We start from the raw sequence: 13494 nt of genomic DNA, 5'->3' as shown, positions 1-13494 counted from the left end.
ACAAGTTACAAAAGATAGAGACGGCAAAACATAGCCTGAAAAATAATCTACATACGTCTGTTAAATTGGATGCTCAACCCACAAGCGGACAAAAACGCCTCATCCCTCAAAAATTCATGTTTAGGTACTCGGTTTTTGGGTAAACTAATTGATTCTCCGGTTGAGAGTGGTGGTTGTAAGTTCAAAATACCCCGCCTCTATTATTTTTTCGTAATCCTCATCCGGGATTTGAGGCAACTTGCACCTCTGTCCCAGAAAGTTTGGTTTCCAGTTGTATGTGCAAAGTTAAAAAATTTCTCGCTTAGTGGGGGCAGAAACCAGGTAGAAGCGATTTTTCCAATCTGACCACTTAGACAGTTTGTCTAGGGTCATCAGGTATTTTGGGTAAGTGGTTAAGGTGTACCATGCCCTTCATCCGCCTGGACTTCGGCTTAGATAGTGCATCTTGGCAAAGGCCTCCCACCCGAGATGAAGAATCTACATCTCACAGCGGGCGATGTAACCCAAGATGTTAACCTAGGAGTTTGGGGTTAACTGCCACACGCCTAAGCCATATCCTCTAAGGATAGCCTTTATTGCACGGAGCCCAGCCAAAAATGCCGCCTCATAGCAACCGAAACATTTATTGGCGCTTGGCTGGTCGTCATTCCAAGCTATGGTCCCAAACTCAGGCGGCACTCGGATGGTATATCCCGCAACCAGAGGACGCTTGAGTTTAACCGTCTCCAGGTGCCTCTCCATATTTGCCATGTCTTAGGCTAAAATATAGATTTGAAGTGGATTCCCTTTATTATTCCATGTTGGCCTCTCCTCTTCCTCACTATCCACATCCGGAGTTAAAGAGCTGCTTGAGGCTACGGAGTCAGACCCAGAGGCGGATTCACTACCGTCTCTCTCAGAGGAAATCATATTTGCCTCATCCTGACCAGATATGGAGGCGACATCTTCTTCGTCTCTATTTTCGGACTCTAAAATCCCATCACTGGGTGTGCCCATGGGGGATCCTCTTGCCATCTGAGCCTAATCTCCCTCAGGCAGCTTTTCTTCGGTAATCTCCTCCCTATATTCTGGATCTACAGTCGTCTTCCTAGTCCTAGCCATAGTGTCCTACACAGACACGGAGACGGCCGGATTAGGAGATGAACCAAAGTGATCCAGGCACCTAGACGCGACTCCCCCAGTTCTAGACTCAGCCGTCCTAGGGGACCAGCCGCCTACTAAACTACGTTGTGTCGTGCGTGCTATTGGTGAATCCATTAATGGAGCAAAATGAACACAAACAGAAATACATGAAAAAGTTGAGAAGAGGTGAAACGATACCTATGAGATGAGCTGCGAAGTAGTCAAGCGGTGACCGGCTGAACTAACAGGCGGAAACTGAACAATGGCTTGCAAGATGCTCAGGCGGGGGACCGGTTGTGTTTGGGGTAAAAAATACCCCAGCCACGTGGCCCTATGGCTAAGCGACACGTGGCACCCAGCCATTAGTCAGCAGGGCTCCAATCCCCTGCTGACACGTGTCCCATGAACACTAAATGGGGAACCAAGACTCCCCACTATAAATAGTGGGGAGATCCTCATTAATGGGTATTCATTCAATTCCATTGAATTCAATACAAGATATTGAATACACCCTTAACTTCTTACACAAAACTCGAGCAATATTAATTGCGGAATTCTCCCATTACGTGAGAAGTAATTTCAGTATTTACGCACTCTTTTCCTCCTATACGCAACTGACTTGATCGTCGGAGGCGGAGCTCCAACCAACCGAAGACTTCGTGTTTTTGCAGGTACAGGCGGTGAAGGGCATTCTCGGAACTGTAACTCTCCCGCAAGACACATCAAAAAACCTCGAAACATTTGGCGCTGTCTGTGGGGAGAGTACTTCTGAGATGACTTCTAATCCTTTACCACCGGATCAGGATAAGCGGCCGTCGGCCGAGCCTGAGGTCTAGACGAACCATGAAAGTGGTGATGACTATGAAGACACCTATGTGGCCCCAGACGAGTCCTTCAGAACAAAGCACACCCGTTCCAGGGATAAGAAGGAACGGGATAACAACCAAGTTGCTCCAAGCAACCCAGCCGGCAACCTGGTTGGAGCTGCCTAGGCGGCAGAAGGCTCTGCTCCCGTCACCAGGAACAAACTCATGACCTTCATGAATAATTTCAAGGGCGAGACCCAGAACCTTATTCGGTCAGCTTCTCCCAAGAAGAGTCAGCCGGCCAAGAAGCCTTCCTCCGGGAAGAAGACGATCAAAGACCGCGTCCCTACCCCTCACCCAAAGCCGAAGGAGGGGGAGGGCAACAGGTTTGATTAAAATAGGCTCTGTTTCCCTCAAGCGGAACTCAGAAAACCCATCCGGCACTTACAGCCGGATGGTACCAAGAAGACTTTTTCTGATGCCCGGACCTTCCTCCAGGAAAAGAGAAGTCAAGCGTCTGCGTCGGCTTCAACGTCGACCTTCCCAGACAGTTTTCGTGACACCTCTAACAGGCGTACGGGAACAAGCCTAGGGAGTCAGACGGGCGAACCTTCTGCCCGGTCTGGACCCCAAGTGATCCAACCTGGTCTATTTGGTTCGCCAAATGGGCTGGGTGGATCCCCTTTTACCCAAACGGGTCCCTTTGGCAGGCATGTGCAGCAGCCGTACCAGCTCATGGACTGGCAGCAACGCCTGCTAAATTTAGGAGAACAACCCACAGCGTTCTCCCCTGAGATAACCCAGGCGGCACAGCCGGCTAAGGTTAAAAACGTGTTGGTAGGGGCCTATGATGGTACCTCCAACCCAGAAGACCACCTAATGGCCTACTCTAACCTCATGTACCTACAGGGGTTGGATGATGCCGTCTGGTGCCGATGCTTCCCGGCTACCCTGAAGGGCATTGCCCAACTGTGGTTTGGTAATCTACCAGCCGGCTGCATCAACAGCTTCAAGACTTTGGCGTACTTATTTACGTCAAATTTTTCAATGAATATCCCTGCCAAAAAGACTAGCCTTTATCTAGGGGCAATACAGTAGGGTGACAGAGAAGGGCTCCGGTCCTACGTCAGACGGTTCAATCTGATGAGAATTCAGATCCAAGGACTGTCTGACAAAGTTGCTTACACAGACTTCTTTAAGGGTCTGAAGGATGGGTCGACCTTTAAGTTCGATCTCGTCCGGAAAAGGGTAGCCACCCTCCAAGAGGCGTTAATGGAAGCTGAAGCCTATATACAGGCGACGGAGCTTTACTTTGTAAAGCAGCCGTCGGACTCCAAAAAATTCGACAGAAGAGACAGCCGGCAACAGCAGCAGCCGGCTAAAAAGGAAGAAAAGAAGAGAAAAGAGGTCTGGGCGGCAGACCGACCTAGTCAGCCGGCTCAGAAGCTTAGACGGAAATCAGAACCGTACGTTCTCAAGTACGAGTTCACAAAGGACTGCTCCTCCATCCTTATGGAGATCAAGGACCGGATGTCTCTCGACAAACCGGCTGTGATGAAAAGTCCCGTAAGCAACCGGGACAAAAGCAAATACTGCCAGTACCATGAGGACGTTGGCCACGACACTAATGGTTGCTATAGCCTCAGGCGGCTATTAGACCGTCTGGCTGATGAGGGGGCTCTGAAGTCCTATCTGCCCAAAGCCAAGGGTAACACCCTGGCCAAGAAGGGGCAGACGACAAAAGTTGTGCTTGCCAACTCTGAGACGGATGAAGAGAAAATCTTCACCATAGCAGGCAGCCTCATGACGATCCCATAGTCATTAAGTGTAAGGTTGCCAATCAGAGAGTTGGCCGGATCCTAATAGATACTGGGAGCTCGTCTGATCTGATCAGTTATCAGTGCTTGACCAAGCTCAAGTACAAGCCCAGTAACATGCACCAGGCGCCTCACCCACTAGTTGGTTTTGGGGGAGGAGTAGTGCATCCGGTAGGAAGCATAGATCTTCCAATCCGGCTGGGTGAGAAGGGGGAAGGACGCCACATGGTGGTAAAATTTTTAGTTGTAGAGGAACTTGCCGCCTACAACATGATCTTTGGCCGTCCGACCCTCAACGAATCCAAGGCTGTCATCGTCCCCTCGCTCATGCTCGTTAAGTTTGAAAAGGATGATGGTGCAGTCGGTTCCCTGAAAGGGGACCAGAGGACAGCTAGGGAGTGCTATCTCTCTGACGTCAAACCAACTATGGGGAAGCCGGTGACGGCAAGCCCATAGACATTGATAACTGCGATACATCAGTCCCGGCTCCAAGGGCAGCCGGTAAGAAAAGAAAGGCGGACCAAACGGAACCCGTCAAACAAGAAAAATAGCAATCACTAGCCGGGGAAAGGTCAGATGACCAACGACCTCAGCCGGCTGGTGACTGCCTTGATGTCGTCTTAGTCGACAGCCGTCCTGACAGAACCGTCAAGGTTGGGACAGTTGCTTTTGAACGGTTGGGGGCAGACCTGCTCCAACTCCTGAAGGAATTCAAAGACATCTTTGCCTTTGAAGTGGAAGAAATGCCAGTCATCAGCCCAGATCTGGCTGTTCACAAGCTCGCCATGGACCCTAAAAAGAAGCCGGACAGGCAGAAAAATAGGGATCATGGTGAAGAAAGATCTCAGGCGGCATCGGCTAAGGTCAAAAAACTGTTAGATGCTGGGTTCATCCGGCAATGCTACTACCCGGATTGGGTAGCAAACGTTGTCCTCGTGAAAAAGCCGAATGGTACCTAGAGGATGTGTGTAGACTACACAAATCTGAACAGAGCATGTCCCAAGGACAGTTACCCGCTTCCAAAGATCGACAGTCTGGTCGACTCCACAACCGGTCATGCTCTGATGAGTTTCATGGATACCTATTCAGGTTTCCATCAAATACCCCTATGGAAAAAAGATCAAGAAAAGACTGCCTTCGTCACTGATCAGGGGTTATTTTGTTACAAGGTGATGTCGTTTTGGTTAAAAAATGCACCGGCTACATTCCAGCGCATGATAAACACAGTTTTCATCATTTAGATTAGCAGGAATGTAGAGGCGTACATTGATGACATGATAGTCAAATCCAAGCTACAGACGCATCACCTACTGGACCTCCGAGAAACATTCACCACACTCAGGCGGCACCGGGTCATGCTAAACCCAAAGAAGTGTATATTTGGTGTTGAGTCTGGGAAGTTCCTCGGATTTTTTATCGACCAAAGGGGCATAGAGGCTAATCCGGAAAAAGTACAGGCGGTCATTGACATGCGGTCTCCACGCACCGTAAAAGAAGTCCAGAAGCTGACCAGTTGCCTGGCGACGGTGTATTTCATCAGCCATGTACTTAAAAATAATGAGCTCCGGTACCCTATGATCGAAAAATTTGGGTTGGCCCTATTCGTAGCAGTCAAACGGTTGAAGCCCTACTTTTTGGCTCACCCGGTGATTGTATACACAGACCAGTCGCTCAAACGCCCAATGACCACCATCGAGTAATCCGGCAGAATGATCAAGTGGGCTGTTGAAATACAAAGTCTTGAAATAACTTTTGAACCCAGGCGGGAAGTGAAAGGTTAGGCGTTTGCCGACTTCATTGTCGAGATGACTAGACCGGTACAACCAGAAAATCCTGATCAGGTTTGGAAGTTATTTGTAGATGGTAGTTCTACAGTGAACGGCTGTGGTGCAGGCATTATATGCCATTCTCCGGAAGGTGATAAGTTTGAATATGCACTACGGTTCCAGTTCCAAGCCTCAAATAATGAGGCAGAGTATGAAGCCCTGCTAGCCGGTATACGCATCTGTAAGGCAGCAGGGGCAAGAAAAATTACCGCCTGCTCAGACTCTCAGTTGATCGTTAGCCAGTACAATGGTGATTACGAGGCCACCCATCCGGCTATGATAAAATATCTGCAGGCGGTCAGAGAGGAGGCCGTGTCACTTGACGAATGTCATCTAAGTCAGATGCCCCGGTCCGAGAATAATCAGGCGGATGCCCTTTCCAAATTGGCGTCATCCGCCTCCTGTGATGCCCCTAGGACAGTCTTTTGGGAAGTCATTGAGAAAAGAAGCATTGATCATGACCCCATTGGAATCCTAGACCGAAGTGCCACCTGGATGGACCCCATCCAAGCTTACTTAGCAGACGGTACTCTACCGGATGACCCTTCTGAAGTAGTAGCCCTCAAGAAGCGTGCTCTGAGCTTTGTTATGCATCATGGGGAGCTCCTCCAGAAGGGGTACCTACAGCCGTTTCTGAAATGTGTAACCCCGGAAAGGGGAAGAGAAGTCCTAGAGGACCTGCACGTGGGGTTTTGTGCCTCACACATAGGCGGCAGGTCCCTGGCTAGAAGAACCAGACGGCAGGGGTACTTTTGGCCCACTCTTGAGGCAGATGCCATGGATTTGGTGAAACGGTGTGACAAGTGCCAAAATTTTGCCCGGTTGATACATCGACCGGCAACTGACTTGACAGCCGTCCATAGTCCGGTTCCGTTCGCAAAGTGGGGCATGGACATTCTGGGTCCTTATGCGCCTGCATCAGGCGGTCGCCGCTATATTTTGGTGGCAGTGGACTACTTCACCAAATGGGTTGAAGCAGAGGCGGTCAAAGGCATAAAAACAAAGGACGTGATCTCCTTCATTTGGAGAAACGTCATCACCCGGTTTGGGGTTCCAATGTCTATGGTTTTTGACAACGGACTACAATTTGAAACACATGTCCTCAAGAGTTGGTTAGGGGACCAAGGAATCTCCCATTGTTTTGCATCCGTTGGCCGTCCTTAGGCAAACGGGCAAGTTGAGGCCTTTTATAAGCTGATCTCAAACGGTATAAAGAAGAAGGTGGAAAGAGCCGGTGGACTATGGGCAGAGGAATTACCTCATGTCCATTGGGCCATCAGGACCACTGAAAAAGGGGCAACCGGTGAAACCCCATTTCTTATGACATATGGCACTAAGGCGGTACTCCCCATTGAACATTATGAGCCAACCCTTCGCATCATGCTATATGATGAGGACGCCAACTGGGAAGCCATGCGGCTTGCACTGGATTCTCTCCCAGAGCGAAGGGGAAACGCAGCCTTGCGTTATGAGATCTACCGTCTGAGAAATGACAAGAGCCTACAACAAGCGGGTTCACAAACGGCCCTTGAAAGAAGGAGATTTTGTGCTTCGCAAAATGGAAGCAACCGATAGGGCCAATGAACAAGGCAAATTAACCCCAAATTGGGAGGGACCCTACCGGATCTTTGAAGAAGTACGAGACGACACATATCGCCTGGAAACCCCAGACGGTAGAAAGTTGCCTAGAACCTGGAATGTAGACAATCTTAAAAAGTACTACTTCTAGAAATTGTATAGCTTTTGTAAACTTCTGCATAATTAATAAGAAGGATTTACTACATATTATGCTTACATGCGCCATGCCTTGTGCTTATCATAAGCGGCCCTTCTTACAGAATATCCATGCGCCATGTCTTGTGCTTATCACAAGCGGCCCTTCTTACAGAATATCCATGCGCCATGTCTTGTGCTCAACACAAGCAGCCCTGAGAACTAACGAATCATCCGGTGACACCCATACGGGTGAATTCATCGAAGAGAACATCTCTCATTTGGGTGGAAAATTGTTCTAGTGATCAAACGTCAGGCGGCCCTACCCGCCTGAATGATCCATTGCACCAAAGAAACGCGGGCTAGCATTCCCAAACATGCAGCCGGCTCAATCTTTGGGTTAAGTACAAGGGCTGGTCTCAAAACAGACAACCGATACCTAATGTCGCCGCCTGATCTACTAAGAGAAGGCAGGCCTCAAATATTTGGTTTAGGCCATGACCTGTGCAGGGGTGTACTCGCAAAAGCCCAACCGGCAAATGGACACTCTAAGCCTACAAGGCCTTTGCAAAAAACACCAGCCGACAAGTCAGTAAAAACCGGCTGGCTTGCGTTCTAACGATTAGCACCTAGCTAAATTGTTAACTTTTGTGCTATGGCATATGGATAGTCGCCTGGCACCATCTCACTTCTGCCAGCCTCCTATCCAGGGGAAATTACCCTAACCCCAACCAGTTATGCGGAAACATACTTGCAAAAAAGTAAGCAACAAAGAAAATTCAAAATTCATTCAAAGCCGGCTCAGCCGGTGGAAATGTTAAACAGAATAAACCGGCACAGCCGACGAAAATATGAAATGTTTACAGAAGAAACCGGCACAGCCGGCGAAAATGTATATCAATACTCAAAATAAAAAATAACAGCTAAATAAGCCGACCCTTCCGGCGCTTTTACAAAATAATGCACGGCACGCAGGCCGGGAGGTCGTTGCTACTTTAGCTGCACTGTCACCCGGTCAGCCTCAGCCTGGTTCCCTTTCGGATGAGCTGGGTCGGTGGTGGGAACGGAGCCGGGAGCAACCTCATCCTCGACTACCTCCTCATTGCCAGCCGCCTCCGCTTGCATTCACTGGAATTCGGCATCAACCCATTGCTCACAGGGTCCAGGCCCCGGCTTGCCCTCCTCCACAACTAGAATGGAAAGATCTGCGTATTTGTAGGCGAGCTCCCAGACGTTGTAGTTTGTACCCGGATGGATAATGTAGAACGCCCTCTTCATCCGGTTTTCGCAGTCCTGCTCATTCTCCTCAATGAGCCGGCTCTGATCAGCTTCAAGAGTGGCCCGGAAGTTGCTCTGTGCAGAAGCCGCCTCCTGGACCACACGGTCATTTTCCTTTTGCAGGTGCACATTGTTCTTCTTCGCCTGGTCAAGCAGCTTGCGGGGCTCCTCGTGTTTCTTGAGCTCATCCTCAGCATTGTCCAGGGCCGCCTGGAGATTGTCCACTTTGAGCTTGGACTCTTTGAGGGCCTGTTGGAGGGTCTTGACCTGATCCTCCTGTCGCATGATTATAGATTTAATTTCTAAGTCATGCACAATCATTGAATAGTGGACAACGCTATGTGCGTCATCCGCAAAATGTTTGGCTCTTCTTACCTCCTCTTGCTTGCGGATATAGGTCTTCTTGAGCCCCTCCACGCGGAGCAGTGCCTGCAACAACACAGCCGGTATTTAGTAGAAAAACTGGATGAGCATATGATAAGTGGCATTTATGCCACTATTTAGATCCTCTAATCGCGGTATTTTTCTACGTTTGTCCCTTGTTTGTACCCCCTTTTGCTCCGTTTCTCTCTTTATTATGTTTGTGTGCTTTTCCTCGTGTTTTGTAGGCTTTTGGAGTTGATTTTGAGAGAATGAAAAGCTTGGAGAATTGGATTTCATTTGAAGAGCTACAAAGGAAGTTAAGGAGCAAGCAAGCAAGGCCATGCGAACAGCGTGGGTCGCGCTTTCAGAATGGCGCGGGCGCGCCAAACCCAGCGCGGGCGTGCCTAACATTGGGGTCGAAAATATTGGAGGCAGAATGTAGGCGCGATTTGGGCGCGGCTTAGGCGCGGGCGCTCCTATCATAGGCGCGGGCGCTCCTAACATAGGCGCGGGCGCGCCTAAGTTAGGCGCGGGCGCTCAAGGGCCTGAACTCCAAAACTAACCTTTGTTCACTCTTTTAGCCATAACTTTTGATTTACACATCGGATTGCGGTGATTCAAATTGCGTTGGAAACTAGACTTGAAGAGCTTTCCAACGATAGGTCGCACGCTACAAGAAGCCTCCTAGAACAGAAGTTATGGATATTTTAATTTGAATGTCGCTGCCAGGCCGAAACCCAGATTGGCGCGGGCGCGCCATTCTACTGCGGTTCTATTTTTAGCCCGATTCTCTCCTATTTTTAAGAGTGGGGATTGTGGGTTTTCTTTGGGGGGGGTTTTCTCTCTCCTCTTTGAGGGGTTAAACCCTAACATCTCTCCATCAATCTTCACATAAATTAGGCTTAGATTTAGTTTTAATCTTTGTTTTTATACTTTGTAATGTAGATTAAGAGTAATTTAGGGAATTTTAGAGAGAGAAAGTGAAGAGCTTCAATGGTGGATTGAAGAAGATGAAGATGCAAAGTGACATTGTTTTGGATTCCTTTTCAATACTTCAATGAGCATTCTAAACTCTATCTCATTTATTGTTCTTTCTTAATTTCTTGCTTGATTAGAGTAGTTGTTTAGTTTAATTGCTTCTCTTTGTTCTTCTTGTTGGGTTTTTGTGTTAGTTGTTCATGATTAGTGAGTAATTCCCTTTACTAAGGGATTGGTGATAGCATGTGGTGAATCTTGAATGTATTAGGCTAGACAAATGTTGGTTATATGTGATTAAATATACCTTGTAACCATGTTTTACTAATTACTCCATGTGAATGGCCAATCATGTGTTGTAATTGGGTGGATTGAACTAAGTTATGACGATAGTGTAACTTAGGGATATCCATTAGGTGATCGATTCTATGCAAAAACCTTAACTTTCACAGCTTATGACGATAGTATGAGCATGTGTTAAGTTGGGAAAGCCTTTGACCCCGATAGGTGGTTAGATGGTATTGTTGGTATTGCCTTATATGAGATATTTGGTTTGCATGTAAACTCATTTCCATTGCCTAACTTTATTGAAGATCATTGTCATGTTTGACCCTCTCCCTTGGTGTTAGTTTAACTTAATATTAATCTCATTTTGTTTATTGTTCTATCCATCCTATCTCTTTGACCTAGCTTAATTGGTGGTGGTGTTGATAGTGTTTATGTCGTCTCCGTGGTTCGACCCTCTACTTACCACTAAACTTGTTTAGTGTAGGTGTAGGTTTATAAATATTGTTTGGTTGAGGGTAGTTAGTCCAACGACCTAATTATCCTTCACCAAAATGGCGCCGTTGCCGGGGACGGCTTCCATTATTGTTGTATTACCTTATTGAGTCTAGGTCTTTGCGAATATTTTCTTTTCTCTTTGTTTATTTTTTGTTTTAAAAAAAAAAGAAAAAAAAAGGGAAATTCCAAAAATATTGGAGCTTTCTTATTTGGTTGCTATTTGTTTTGCCTCATTGAGTCATGGATCAATTTGTCCAAAATGAAATGTCATGTCCTTCTTTGCCTCAATTTGAATATGAGCCCTTTTGGGTATACTTTAATAGGTTTGAAGACTTCTCTAATTACCTTGGTTGTACTTTATGGGAGTCTTGTGAGATAATTTATTGGGGTTTAAATGAGTACACTAGGGGGGTGGTTGAAAACATATTTAATGGTGAATTTCGAGCCACATCTTCGGATGAGGCTTGGGATTTCTATTTGTGGTTTGCTCGGGATAGCAATGAGCAAGATAATTATGATAATTGTCGTGATTTTTCTAACTCTTGCATAAACTCTAATGATGATTCTTATGTTCCCCATGATGATCCCTTGATGCATGATGGCAACCCTTCCCTTTTGTATGCTAATTGTAATGAGATGCATCCCAATGTTGATAATGTTCATGATATTTTTCAATGTTCATCAATTATGTGCATGAATTCCAATGATGCTTCACACACCCCAAATTCTCAAATGCATAATTCTTCATCTTCCTTTCCTTTTTCATACACGATTCCTAATGAGTTCCCCTATGTGTCTAATGAGCCTTTTTGTGAGGGTAATTCAGTGGGGAGATCGAAGGAAGAAGAGTGTATGGAGATGCTTAAGGAGTTTATGAGAAAACAAGATGAAGAGAGGAATGAAAGGGAAGCTTGGATTAAAATGATGGAAAGTAAAATTTCCCAACTAGCCTCATCCCAAGAGGATGCCCTTCCTTCTTCTCCCTCCTCCCATTTGAGTGAGCCTAAGGGTAATCAAGAGAGTGAGACAACTCATTTGGAATTTGAGAATGTGATTGAGGATGATGATTTTGAAAGTGATGGAGGGAGTATGGATGGTGAGATTTTTCATGACTTCGTGAATACCAACCCCTCCACCCAATTTGAGCCTCAAAACTCTTCGCAACCCATTGACGATACAAAATTGATGCAATTAAACATTGATTTGAGGTTGCTTAGAGAAAAGTTTGGTTTAGGTGATGATGAGATACCAATGTTCATTCATGGTGACTTGGGGAATGTTAAAAATGATGATCATGCTCTTGTTGAGAGTGAAATATCCCAATTGGTGATTGAGAATACATCGAAAATCTTTGAGGGTATTGAAGATGAGTTAGAAGAGAAAGCTTGTGATTCAATGCTAGGTGGTGTAATTGAGGTGGTGAGTGCGATCCCAATTCAAACCCCTTCAACTTACATCCCTTTTTCAAGGAAGTTTAGCAATATTCCTTCTTTTCCCATCTCACTACCATATTTTCTTAAAAATAAACCAATTGAGGACCCCCTTGCCTCTCTATACCACCATGACCTTACTTTTGATTTCAATGATGAGCTTTCACCTTCCAAAATGCAACTAAATGAGTTTGTTCCCTCTTTTTCTTTTTCTTATTTTAATTTTTCTTTTGATTTTTCTTTTGATTCTTTTGATTTTTCTTTTCCCCCTCCCCTCAAGCGTAGAGTTTCTTTCAACTTTGTGCTTGCTTGTCATATGAGCATCGTATATGCTCTATTTCTTGAAATGTTTTCCGATGCGTATGACAAGCTTTTGCGTTCTTTGTCCGGTTATTTACTAATAAGGTCAATCTTGGACCTTAAACAAGACTTTCTCGGGAAGTAACCCGTGTTTATATTGCTTTTACTTTTCTTTTATATCTTTTAATTTTGTTTTCCTCTTGTTTATCTTTGTATATAGGTACTTGATGTCTATACTTTTGCGCATGACCTTGGACCGAGAACCATAAGAAGTAGCAAACCAAGGAATATTTGTAAATGGAAGTTGAAGCATAAAAGAAGAGCAATTTAATGGAAATGAGGAAAATGACTTAATTTGCGGGTTTCTACACCCACCTAACATTTTGGTTCACTCTTTCCATCTCCTCTCTTTTGTTGCTTTACCCTTTTATTGTCATATGGTTTGAAAGATAAATGTTTGTGGTTTTGTTGTTTCCTTCTTCCCTTTCTTGGTCTCTTGATTGCTTGATTTACCCCCCATACATACCAAGGTTTATTTTTGACTTTGGTTATTCTATATTTGGATGGCCATGAGTGCCTTATTGACTTGACTTTTGGTATGCATGGCTTTGTCGTTGATCATGCTCTCTTCTAGCGCAATTTGTATATACATTCTCAAGTTGTTCTCGTTTTGTGAATATTTGTTTGTATAGCGTCTTTTCCTTTGAAAACAAGGCAAGTTTGCATATGTGTTTTGATCCGTTCTTGTTTTGGTCTTACTACTTTGAACTTGTGTCCTTGAATGTTTTCCTTCCTAATTGGTAATGGTATGCACGGTTTGAGAGTGTTTTGGGTTGAGTTAAACATATTTTAATGCTAAGGTAGCGGTTTTAAGAACTTTGGGATACTTGTAGCCTTAATCCATGGTTGTGGTAAGACGGTGTCGCTCTCCATGGTGGATATGAACCCTTAGGTTGGTAATTGCTATACAAATCCCGTGTGAGGTTTATTTGTTCTATCCTTCATCAACTTTGTTGAGTGGCGTATTTGGATCCTTGGTTATGCATTTTTCAATCCAGAGTTTGACTTCTATCTACCCGAG

The sequence above is a fragment of the Chenopodium quinoa genome, unplaced genomic scaffold, assembly GCF_001683475.1.
Source record: "Chenopodium quinoa cultivar QQ74 unplaced genomic scaffold, ASM168347v1, whole genome shotgun sequence".
Lineage (NCBI taxonomy): Eukaryota > Viridiplantae > Streptophyta > Magnoliopsida > Caryophyllales > Amaranthaceae > Chenopodium > Chenopodium quinoa.
This window is presented reverse-complemented; position numbering follows the sequence as displayed.